This window comes from Leptonychotes weddellii, chromosome 1, assembly GCF_054177405.1.
Source record: "Leptonychotes weddellii isolate Sample4059 chromosome 1, ASM5417740v2, whole genome shotgun sequence".
NCBI classification, from domain to species: domain Eukaryota; kingdom Metazoa; phylum Chordata; class Mammalia; order Carnivora; family Phocidae; genus Leptonychotes; species Leptonychotes weddellii.
In genome coordinates, this window is record NC_138369.1 from 183,789,493 (window position 1) to 183,801,723 (window position 12,231).

Here is a 12,231-nt window from a genome sequence, read left to right on the forward strand (position 1 = left end):
AGGAGGCCAAACGGAAATGGTGTTGGTTCGGACCAAGAGGGTATCACAGGAAATGGTGTTAAGTGGTCAGAGTCTGGATTATATTCATGTGTATTTAAAGTCGTGTTTATTAAGGTATAATTTATATTCGATAAAATTTATCTCTTTGAGGTATAACATTTGAGGAATTTTGAGAAATGTACAGTCACGTAGTCATAATCATAATAAAGATACAGAATCTTTCCTTCACTTCAAAATTTCCAATGTGCTCCTTTGTAACCATCTGTTCTCCTAACCTTAGCCCCCAGCAACCACTAAGCTGATTTCTGTCCATACAGTTTCACCTTTTCCAGAATGCTACACGAATGGAATCATATAGTATGCAGCCTTTTACATTTAGTTTCCTTCACTTGGCTTAAGGATTTGGAGATTCATATGTGTTGTTTTAGGTACCAGTAGCTTGTTCCTAATATTGCTGGTTAATATTTCATAATGGATGTGCCATGATATTTATCTGTCACTAGTTGATAGACATTAACATTTACTTTAGGTCTTTACTTTACTTTAGGTTACTTTAAGGTTTAACTTAGGGTTCTTATAAATAAAATTGATAAAAACATCCAATTACACATCTTTGTGTGGACCTATGTTTTCATTTTTATCAGGTTAATACTTAGGACTAGTTATAGTTGTATGCTTAAATGTATAAGAGGGGTGCCTGGGGGGCTCAGTCGGTGAAGCGTCTGCCTTCGGCTCAGATCATGATCCCGGGGTCCTGGGATCGAGTCCCGTGTCGGGCTCCATGCTTCACGGGAAGCATCTTTCTCCCTCTCCCACTCCCCCTGCTTGTGTTCCCTCTCTCGCTGTCTCTCTCTCTGTCAAATAAATAAATAAAATCTTAAAAATAATAAAATAAAAACAAAAGCGAATATAGAATGTTTTATCATACTGGTAGAAAACAGAAGGGGAAAATTCTTTAAGAAAAAAAAGCTGCTAAAAGAAAAACAAAGCTGGAGGTATCACAGTTCCAGAGTTGAAGTTATATTACAAAACTGTAGTAATTAAAACAGTATGGTACTGGCATAAAAATAGACACAGAGATCAATGGAATATAGTAAAAAATAAACCAGAAATAAACACACAATTATATGGTCAACTAATCTTTGACAAAGAAGGCAAGAATATACAATGGGAAAAAGACAGTCTCTTTAACCAACAGTGTTGGGAAAACTGACAGCAACATGCAAAAGAATGAAACTGGACCACTTTCTTACACCATCCACAAAAATAAACTCAAAATGGATTAAAGACATAACTAAATGTAAGACCTGAAACCATAAAAAATCCTAAAAGAGGGCATAGGCAGTAATTTCTCTGACATCTGCTGTAGCAGCATTTTTCTAGATATGTCTCCCAAGGCAAGGGAAATAAAAGCAAAAATAAACTAATGGGACTATATCAAAATTAAAATTTTCTGCACAATGAAGGAAACAATCAATAAAACTCAAAGGCAACCTATTGAATGGGAGAAGATGTTTGCAAATGATATATCTGATAAAGGGTTAGTATCCAAAATATATAAAGACCTGATACAACTCAACACCAAAAAAACAAATAATCTGATTTAAAAATAGGCAGAAGACATGAACAGACATGACATGAACAGACATTTCTCCAAAGAAGACCTACAGATGGCCAGCAGACACATGAAAAGATGCTCAACATCATTGATCATCAGGGAAATGCAAATCAAAATTACAGTGAGATGTCACCTCACACTTACCAGGATGGCTAAAATCAACAATACGAAAAGCAACAGGTGTAGATACGGATGTGGAGAAAAAGGAAACCTCATGCACTATTGGTGGGAATGCAAACTGGTGCAGCCACTGTGGAAAACTGTATGGAGGGTCCTCAAAAAATTAAAAATAGGGCGCCTGGGTGGCTCAGTTGGTTAAGCGACTGCCTTCAGCTCAGGTCATGATCCTGGAGTCCCTGGATTGAGTCCCGCATCGGGCTCCCTGCTCGGCAGGGAGTCTGCTTCTCCCTCTGACCCTCCCCCCTCTCATGTGCTCTCTCTCATTCTCTCTCTCTCAAAAAAAAAAAAAAAAAATCTAAAAAAAAAAAAAATTAAAAATAGAACTACCCTATGGTCCAGTAATCATACTACTAGGTATTTACCCAAAGAATGTGAAAGCACTAAATCAAAGGGATACATGCACCCTGATGATTATTGCAGCATTATCTCCAATAGCCAAACTATGGAAACAGCCCAAGTGTCCATCGATAGATGAATGGATAAAGAAAAAATATATATATAGATAGATAGATAGATAGATAGACAGATAGATATAGATACAGATATAGATATAGATATCTATATATGCACAGTGGACTATTATTCAGCTATAAAAAAGAATGAAATCTTGCCATTTGCAACAATATGGATGGAGTTAGAGAGTATAATGCTAAGTGAAATAAGTCAGACAAAGACAAATACCATATGATTTCACTCATATGTGGAATTTAAGAAACAAAACAAATGAGCAAAGGAAAAAAAAAAAAGGAGAGAGAGACAAACCAAGAAACAGACTCTTAACTACAGAGAATAAACTGATGGTCACCAGAGGGGAGGTGGGTGGAAGGATGGGTGAAATAGATGATGGGGATTAAGGAGTACACTTATCATGATGAAAAATAAATTAAACAAATAAATAGGGAAAAAAGAAAAAAGCTGTTAAACAGAAGTCAAAAAAATAATATAGTAGAAATGTATCTAACTATACCAATAATAATTTCTTAAACAGGATATGTACACACTGAAAGACTAAGATTATCACACTGAGTAACAAAATTAAATCTAACTCTATGCTGCTTACAAAATACTCATCTAAAATAAAACCAAATGTGGGGTGCCTGGGTGGCTTAGTTGGCTGAGCATCTGCTTTCAGCTCAGGTCATGGTCCTGAGTCCTGGGATGGAGCCCCACATCAGGCTCCCGGCTCAGAGGGGCATGTGCTTCTCCCTCTCCCTTTACCACTCCCACTGCTTGTGCTCTCTCTCTTGTTAAATAAATAAAATCTTTAAAAAAAATAAAATAAAACCAAATCGAAAGTTGAAAATTAAATAATGAAAAAATATATTCAGTAAATACTAAACCACAGAAATCTAAGGTATCGATATCAACATACAAAAAAGTAAAAATTCAGGATATTAGTAGGATTTCAAGTTCACATAATTTAAAAAAAATTTTTTTTTAAATTTTATTTATTTATTTGACAGAGACAGAGCAAGAGAGGGAACACAAGCCGGGGGAGTGTGAGAGGGAGAAGCAGGCTCCCCTCTGAGCAGGGAGCCCGATGCAATGCGGGGCTCGATCCCAGGACCCCGGGACCACGACCTGAGCCGAAGGCAGATGCTTAACGTCTGAGCCACCCAGGCTCCCCGAGGTCACATAATTTAATAAAATGAAGATATTAAAGTTATGGCTTTGTATGTGTGTAAACACACAGACTTAAAAAAAAAGGTAATACTGGTGGATTTACAAGAAATTGGGAGATCCATATGAAGAGGAATTGGGTTGTGGGAGAGGTTTAAAAACCTTCTCTCAGAAACTGATATATCTTTTCCTCTTCAAAAACATTCTAAGGTTACTTTTAAACATGAAGGCATGAATTCCTTGAGGAAGGTCAAGCTCTGCATATTTCAGGGATCTCTCCTGGGCTGCAAGCTGGAAGGAGATTTTCATTGAAGCTACATTTCTTTTGCTTTTGTTTTCCTCATCAAAAAGATCACAGGAGGGGCACCTGGGTGGCTCAGTCAGTTAAGCATCTGCCTTCGGCTCAGGTCATGATCCCAGGGTCCTGGGATCAAGCCCTGCATCAGGCTTCCTGCTCCGCTGGAAGCCTGCTTCTCCCTCTCCCACTCCCCCTGCTTGTTTTCCTGCTGTCGCTCTCTCTCTCTCTGTCAAATAAATAAATAAAATCTTAAAAAAAAAAAAAAAAAGAAGACCACAGGAGCCAACAGAGGGCTCCCAGTAGTCAACGCTGGAACTTCTGAGCTGCAAAATAAAGTAATATTGGGTTATAACCCAAAGTATCAAGTAAATATCCACAAGTCCATATGGATATAAGTAAATGATTGGATAAATTTATAAATGAGGAAGAAGAGACTAAATCTCCCATGCACAAATATTCCAAAGGATTGATGCAGCTACCGTACCTCTAAGGAGAGAGAGTCTAACTCCCCATATTGGGAGTGACTTCCTTCCAAACTGTACAGTGTAGAAAGAGAGGGGAAAAGGCTAACTTTGGACAGGAGAAACCTGACCAACTCTACCTCCGGCGGCTGACCAAAGCCACCCAGTCATCAATCATGTTGACAGAATGTACACTTGCCCTGATGTGCTGAAAATAGCACTTGACCTCTGTGCCTTCCTCCCAGTAACTTATAACCCAGTCTTTTTTTTTTAATTAAAGATTTTATTTACTTATTTGAGAGAGAGAGAGAGCACAAGCAGGAGGAGGGGCAGAGGGAGAGGGAGAAGCAGGTTCCCCGCTGAGCAGGGAACCCTACATGGGGCTCGATCCCAGGACTCCGTGATCATGACCTGAGCCCAAGGCAGACACTTCACCGACTGAGCCACCCAGGGGTGCCAAAAAGGAAAAAAATTTAAAGGAACCAACTACTGGCACACACACAAAGATAGATCAATCTCTCTAATAGGGAGTTGAAAAAAAGAAGCCGGACAAGCTTATATTGTATGATTTCTCACATATAGGATTCTTAGGCTGGCGACTCTGGCGTGAGAATTTAGGAAAGAGTTTCTTTTGGGGAAAGTGCAGTGGCCGATGACGTCACGGCAGGTAAGCCAATGACCTTACCTGAGGGGCTTCGGGAATGTAATTCACATTTTCTTTCTTGCGCCAGTCGGTGGTTCCACGTATATGTTCGCTTCCTGCCCATTAGTTGAACCGACACTCATCACCTGTGAGCTACATTGTGCAATCGGACAAAAGTGAACGGTGGGAAGAAAGCAAAAACACACGAGGAATGAATCAGAATGTGTGTCCCCACGGATGAATACTAAAAAATGTTGACTTTTTAAAAAGTAATTGGCCAAATCATACCTAAAATACACCAGTTTTTTAAATTTACCATTGGTAGAACAAACTATGTCTCTGTTCTGTGAAAGGGAGTTTTATATAAAAAGACCTCCGAAGGCCAAAGGAGCCTTAAGACAAAAAAAGGCCACCAAAACCGGCTTGACGAGAAACGGTTTCTTAAGAGGATTTACGGACAGAAGCGTGTCTTGTACATGGCCACAAGTCAAGGAGGGCTCCCCAATCCCACCTCCCTTAGGACTAGCTTTTATAACCCTAGGGGCTGGGAGTACAGCAGAGGGACCACCTTAGAGGGCAATGCTGGAAAATAGGTGTGTCATTGTCCTGTCCCCAGGGCAGATCAAGGATGTTATGCCTTGAAGGTGTACTTAAAGGTGTGGTTAAACAAAAGGAAAGAATGTGGTGTGGAGGAGGTGGGGGGTGAGGTGGGGGTGGGGGGGCTTGGGGGCCTTGCTGTGCACCAGCATGTTTCAGATCACAGGCCGGTCAGCCGGCATGGCGGATTTGTCCAAGATGACATTAGTCTGGTTCACACAATCTTGCTTGCAGACTTAGAAAATTTAGTCTAACTATATAGAAACACACATGAGATTATAAATACCAAATTCATGATAGCAGTTACCTCTGCAGAGGGAGGAAGGGAAATAAAATCAAGGAAGAGGGGATAGAGGGTCTCACTTCTACCTATAATATTTTATATATATATAAAAAATCTGAAGCACAAATTGCAAAATATTAAGTTATGATACAGCTGGGTTCAGCTACCTGGGTAATCATGATATTATTCTCTATTTTTTTATAGTTTTGAAATATATACATATGTCCGTGTATGTACATATCTGTAAGAACATGTAACAGCCTAGGGGCGCCTGGGTGGCTCAGTCGGTTAAGCGTCTGCCTTCCGCTCAGGTCATGGTCCCAGGGTCCTGGGATCGAGCCCCACATCAGGCTCCCTGCTAAGTGGGGAAGTCTGCTTTTCCCTCTCCCTCTGCTTCTCCCCCGCACTTGTGCATACACACTCTCTCTCTCTGAAATAAATAAAAATCTTTAAATAAATAAATAAATAAAGAACATGTAACGGCCTAGGAGAATTAATAAGCATTTTATGATCAACACTTGGCCTCCATGTTGCTGAGGATGAATGGATCCATAGATTCTTGGCAATACAGAAACTGTTAGCTTCTTTTTTAAGAGGAGTTCTAACTCAAAGACTAATGACCTTTGCATTTCACCAGCCCCTTGTTAACATCATATCTTTCATGAAATGTAATTCCGAAGTTTTCTGGAAGACAAATTACATCTGCTGATAAGGCTCTTTAGAACCACTGGGAACAGTCAGATGCTGGAAGTCAATGAGCAATGAGAAACCAACCCAGTGGCTCATTCATTCACTCTGAAGCATGAACCGAGCACGCACATGGTCCACGTGAGACGTGACGGGGCTTGAACGAGGCTGGCTACAGAGGAGAGATAGAAGTAAATAGCTCTGAGAAACATTTTGAGGCAGAGCTGTCCCAAGTCCCTGAATGGCTCTAAATGATGTGGCTGAGCCCAAGCAGCGAGAAGAAGAATCAAGGAGGACAGGAAGAATTGACTTGAGTGACCATGTGGAGGCTGGGTCATTAACTGAGATGGGGACCAGGGGGAAAGTTTTAAGAAGTTTGTCTTTCAAAAGTGTGAAGTTGGGGATGCCTTTCAAAGTCCAAGCCTAGATGTGGGCAACTGTATGTTGAATCTGAAGCTCGGAGAGGAGTCAGGCTAGAGACATAGACTTGGGTGTCATCAGCGTATTGATGGTACTTCGTGGCATGGGACTTGCTGAGACCCCCCTTGGAGAAGAGAGGTCTGAGGATCAAGTCTTGAGATGCTCCAGTGATTAGTTTCATAGAGGAGCCAAATGAGATAAGCAAAAGCTTTTTTTTTTTTTTTTATTTGACAGAGAGAGAGAGAACAAGCATGGGGAGCTGTAGAGGGAGAAGGAGAAGCAGGCTCCCCACCGAGTAGGGAGCCTGACATGGGACTCGATCCCAGGACTCTGGGATCATGACCGGAGCCAAAGGCAGACACCTAACCAACTGAATCACCCAGGTGCCCCCAGCAAAAGCTTTTGATTCAGAATTTGCGGTAGCAAGGGAGTTGGCCACCATCACTTGCATTTGGGCAGAGACTCAAAGGCAGACAGAAGAGTGGGAAAACTTCATAGCGGACCAAAGAGAAGACTTCAGGCATGCCCTGATTGGACGTTGATGGCTTAGGGAAACGGTAGGTGGGCTAGCTAGAAGTGGGGTGTCCTACGTGATTGGTTAGGAGTGAATATTTGGCTTTCTCTTGTTGGTCCTAAATTGGAAGCAGGCACACAAATTCTGGAAGCTGTCAGTTATGAGTCAAGTCCTGGCCGTTTGGGGCCAAGTGTTGCGGAAGTTACTGATTATCTTTCTGTCCTGTGACCAGAGATCAGTCTGGCTTCCAGCAAGCTGGCTTCCTAGGAAGGCTGCTGCAGGCTGTGGGTCAGGGCTCTATCTCGAGAGATGATCTGGCCATTGTCCATTTGCATATTCAGTCTCTAGGAGAATAAAGCAGGAACCGAGACTAAGAAGGAACAGCTGGAGAGGTGGCAGGAAAGGCAAAAGAGAGTCTTGTCCTGGAAGTCAGGAAAATAACGTGTCTCAAACAGGAGGGGTTGGTTAACTCTGGCAAATGTCGCTGTCATGTCTGATAAGCTGAGGACACAAAAGCAGGTCCAGGTTTCCCAGATGAGAAAGACACATGACCATCCTTCTTGCTGAATCCTCCAATGTGAGAAATGTTTTCTGGTGGTAACGGTGGAAATGGGAACCAACAGGGTGAGCTAGCAAGAGAAGAGGGCACATTGCATCCCATTTGAGGCCTGCACAGCGAACACTGTCCCCTGCTGGGAAGGAGAGTTTCCAGCCCAGCGCTGGGTTCCATGATTGGTAGGATGACCACATCCCAGATTGCGATTAACCTGAAACCCACACCCAGGCCTTGAACCACGTACTAAAGGCCTAGATGTTCATTTTAGGTAATTCTGTTATCAGGATGATTAGGAAACGGGTCATTTTCCTTCATAGACTGTTGAGAACAGGGGACAGAAAACTGAAGATAGCAAGCCCATCCCAGGAACTTTGAATCAGCCACAAGAACGTTAACCACGAGCAGAAATTGTTTGAGGATACTTTTTATTATCATGAATTTGGTTTTTCTTTACTTAAGCAATAAAACCGTGTTATGAGAATTTGTAAAATCGACAGTAGATAAAAGGTATCAGAGCCTTTCCTCCCTACCACAGCCTGGCTAGAGTGACCTTACACTTGAATTCATCTTTGATGAGTGTTAGAAGCAGGTGCTTCTGCCCCTTCATGAGGGGACATTTGCTTCACTTCTGGGTGCGAACACTAACTCCCATTCTTCTGGGAACTGACTTCAAGACTGCACAAAAGGATGACCTTGAGTGACAGTGATCGAGGTCAAAGCTTTAATCCTTCTCAGGATCTGTAGCCCCCGCCTTGGCCTGGCCCAGATGGCCCACACCTGCGTCACTGGATGAGCTCCCTCTGCAGGCCTTGCCCCTTTCCTGTCCCTAAGCTGCCACTGGAGGATCTTTCAAAATCCCAAATCTCACTATCCCTTTCCCCTACAAGGTCTCAAAGGCCTCTCCTTGCTCAAAGGCTCTGGTCTGGGCTCCCGAGTAATGTGCAAAATATCCCTCTGCATTCTGTCCCCTGCCAGTGGTTTTCACCCTTAGCTACCCTTCAGAATCCAGGGGAACTTTACCAACAGCCCGGTGGTTCTGGTTTAATCAGATGATGGGGGTGGGGGGAGTCCCAGGTACCCAGATTTTTAGTTCAGTGTCTCAGGATCTGGGGACACCTCCTTGAACCATTTGCAGATTCCTATTCCAGTGGCTTCGATAGAAGTAGGCCTTTTGTGGGTTCCAAGATCACCCCACCGCAGCACGCAGTAGATTTCAGACAGAGAGATGGGGGTGGGGGGTGGGAATGAGGGAAGGAAATGTGGTAGCTACATCCCCGAGGTGCTTGTGAGAGCTCAGGAGGCCGGGTGCCAGGAATGGCCAGGGGTCGGACTGTGAGCAGGGAAAGGAGGATGGGTCCCCTAGCGGTGGGCCTAGGACCATTCTCCCTGGCAGTGTCAGGGTAAATACAAGTCCAAAGAAAGCGGATTGTCCCTGGGGTCAAAGGGAAACAGAAGCCCCTCCCTCCCTTTACTTAGAGTATTTCCTTTAGCATTCTTTCCGTCTCTTTGAGATGCGGGCAAATCGTTCAAAAAAAGAAGAATTAAGCCCCTTACCAGTTTTGCTTCTCAGGAATATCTTTCTCGGGGGCCTTGGAGCCCCCTCTTTGAACCATGAACGTGGAGGTGAAAGGTACCCTGTCTGCCTGTTTCTCTGGGAGGTTAGCCAAGGTACCTGCTTCCGGTTGTAACTTCCTGCTTCTCGAAAAGGCCGGAGAAGACTAGTGTTCCTTAGTTAGGTGCTTCAACTGCCTGCCAACTTCTGCTCTGGGCTGGATGAGCGAGGTGAGGTTTGGGGGGACGTCCCTTCAGAGTCAGCCATCCTGGTCCGGAGACTGGATTTCTGGCTGCCCAAGAAACACAAAGGGGCTGATCCGAGGAAGGTTCTGGAATCCCGAGTCACATGGAAGGGGAGGTGAGGGACAAGTCACAGCAGGGAGTCGGACCGGGCAAGTCGAGTCCATCTGCTAGGATAAGTTACTGCCCAGAGAAAAACTGGGAAAAGGGGCCCCCACATTCTTCACCACTGAAGCAGTCTGTTCCAGGCAGAAGATGAGGGCAACTCCCCAGGTTGAGCTTGTCCTGGAGGAGATACTCAATTGTCTGAGAAAGAAAGTGACTTCATCCTGTTGGTTTCAGGGCCTGCAAAATGCATCTCAGGCTCCTGAGGGCAGGGTGGGGGTAGATGCGAAGGTTTACAGTTTCCAGGTCTAACAGGCATGGTTGGTGAGCTGATGGGAATAGCACAGAACCAGCAGAGCTTAGCGGTGTAAGGGTTGATAGACAGAGGAAAGCTCTAAGTACCCATGCCCGCGCCAGGGTCCCAGGAATAAATCCAGACCCAGAACCCACCCTGAGCCATGATCTCATCCCCAGCAGGCCCCCCGCTCTGCAGCCGGGGAGTCCTTAGCTTCTGCAGGCTAAAGACAGCATCTGCTAACCCCCGGTCCAGGCACACCTCTCCAGAAACAATGAGCCCCATAATAACCCCAGGCCTCTGTAAGCCCTGGGGCATCACTGGATCTCAAGGTGGCCTTTGAATGGGGTGTCCTCACTAACTAGTGGTTGTGGACTGGGAAGTCTCCAGCCTCGGGAGGGATAGGAATGTTGATGCCCTGGGAATTGGGGACATAGGCCAAGAACTCTATTTCTACAGATATTTGCTGTTGTGCCAATGGTCTCAAATGCCTTTCCTATTTTGATCCTTGTGCCAGAGTCCTTCCCATCTGTCCAGAATCAACAGCAGCATCACCTTGTCGAAGGAAACTCTCTTGGGCCCCCTCAGGTGGAGGGCGCCCCGGTGGCTCAGTCTTAAGCGTCTGCCTTCAGCTTAGGTCATGATCCCAGGGTCCTGGGATTGGGCTCCCTGCTTGGCTGGAAGCCTGCTTCTCCTTCTCCCACTCCCCCTGCTTGTGTTCCCTCTCTCACTGTCTCTCTCTCTCTCTCTCTCTCTGGTCAAATAAATAAATAAAATCTTTAAAAAAATAAAAAAAAATTTAAAAGACTTTGAGAGCAAGAACATGAGTGGGGGGAGGGGCAGAGGGAGAAGCAGGCTCCCCACTGAGCAGGGAGCCTGACTGGGGGCTCGATCCCAGGACTCCAGGATCATGACCTGAGCCGAAAGCAGACACTTAACCAACTGAGCCACCCAGGTGCCCCAAGAGGAAAACCCTTACAAGGATTTTACACCACCCTGGAAGGAGCCCTGCACCCTTTCCCACGTGACTGGTAGATCACCTGATTTGGTGACAGGCACATGGAGGGTTAATCCGATTAAAACAGCCCATAAAACCCCCTAGATCTAAACACCAAATTGGCAACGCTCTCAGGTCCCCTCCCTCTTTGCGAGCTTTGAACTATCGCTCAATAAACTTTGCTTTGCTGCCCACCATTCTTCGTCTGGTCTACGTCTTCATTCTTCCAAGCGCAGGCGCTAAAAGGAAAAGAAATCCTGTAACAAGAGCAGCCAGTCACAAAAAAGATCCCATGGTATATGATCCCATTCACATGAGAGCCCAGGATGGGGGAATCTAGAGAAGCAAAGTAGATTCCTTGTTGCTGAGGGCTGGGCTGGGGGTGGGGGTGGGGGAAGGATGGGGAACACGGCACATAATAGCGAACGGGTTTGGGGTTTCTTGGTGAGGTGGGGAATATGCCCCCAAATGGTTGGTGATACTGGTTTGCACACATCTGTGAATACACCCAAACCGCTGAGTTGCACACATCAAATGGGCGGATTGTATGTGATTGTATGTCAACAAGGCCGTCTAAGAAGAAACAAGCAAAATGAAACCAAACGTCTTCTTTCCGTCTTTTTGACTTCTTGTGGAAATCAGTGACGGAGGCACACTCTGTGGCCTGCGTGGTGGGGGAAAGAGTGGCAGAGGCCGGTGGGGAAAGTGTAAGCAGGCATCACGGGAGGGAGGCTCGGGCTTCCAGAGTGATCGGGCTTCCCCAGGGCAGAAAGACCGGGCCATTAGGGTTGCACACAAGTTTCTCCAAGCCTTAGCACAGTCCCTGGGAGCTGGGAGTGTGTCTGTCTCCCTGTCCTTGCTCTGACCATGTGTCCTGAGTGTCACGGAGTTATCACCATGCAGGTTTCTCCATCCCCCACTTCGCCTAGTGAGCGCCAACATTCTCCCTGGCTACTCCAGCTCCAGGGAGCTCAGACTAGGTCCCCGGAAAGGACCTGGCCTGGGGTGTCTGCCAATGTCACTGTCACTTCTCAGGACCCACAGGACCCAACTTTGCCACCTCAAAGTTGCTGGAAATTCCCATGGATGGACCTGCTTTGTGAGACAGGACAGAGGATTCTTTTTTTTTTTTTTTTTTTAATAGATAGTTTTTATTTTTTTTT